Source organism: Rhineura floridana, chromosome 14 (assembly GCF_030035675.1).
Source record: "Rhineura floridana isolate rRhiFlo1 chromosome 14, rRhiFlo1.hap2, whole genome shotgun sequence".
Classification (NCBI taxonomy): domain Eukaryota; kingdom Metazoa; phylum Chordata; class Lepidosauria; order Squamata; family Rhineuridae; genus Rhineura; species Rhineura floridana.
Genome location: NC_084493.1, coordinates 10,435,649 through 10,436,307, shown reverse-complemented (window position 1 = coordinate 10,436,307; position 659 = coordinate 10,435,649).

Sequence of the window (659 nt, the reverse complement as noted above, 5' to 3'; positions counted from 1 at the left end):
TCTTCAAATATCTGAAGAGGTGTCCTGCAGAAGATGGAGCAGACTTGTTGCTCTAGAGGGCAGGATTAGAACCAATGAGTGGAAATGGCATGGATGGAGATTTCAGCTAAAATTTGGAGAAACTTCCTAAAGGAAAGTGTAGGGATGGAATCTTCCTACCACCAATCTGCCCCATGCCCGCCCACCTCTGCACCATGGAGAAGGAGGAGGCAGGAGTGGAGCCCCTCCCCCGGGGTTGAACAATAGAGCAGTATTTGCATATAAGTTTATAATACCTTCTGAATTTTCCTTTGAATTTTATTCAGATGTTGTATCTTTCTACTTTTGCAGATGGCCCTTGATAAAGGGTTGTGCGTTAACCCGGAACGCGTTGGGCTGCAATAGATCCTCTTGATTGTATTTTCAACCCTGCATTTTGTTTTGCTTTGGCACCTTGGGAGTTCCCCTCGTCCTGGTCTAAAAGTTCTCTCCCAGCCTTACCTAGAGACTTGGGTCTTCTGCACGCAAAGCAGGTGATCTGTTACTCAGCTATGCCCCCTGGCTGTCAAATCAAACTGTTATCGTAGCACCGCATGAATTGTCGTACAAGCTCTGCTTTTCATTCCACTCACGGTCCTTTGGATCTGACCTTGCCTCAAGGTGCTTGTCGTCTAAACGCT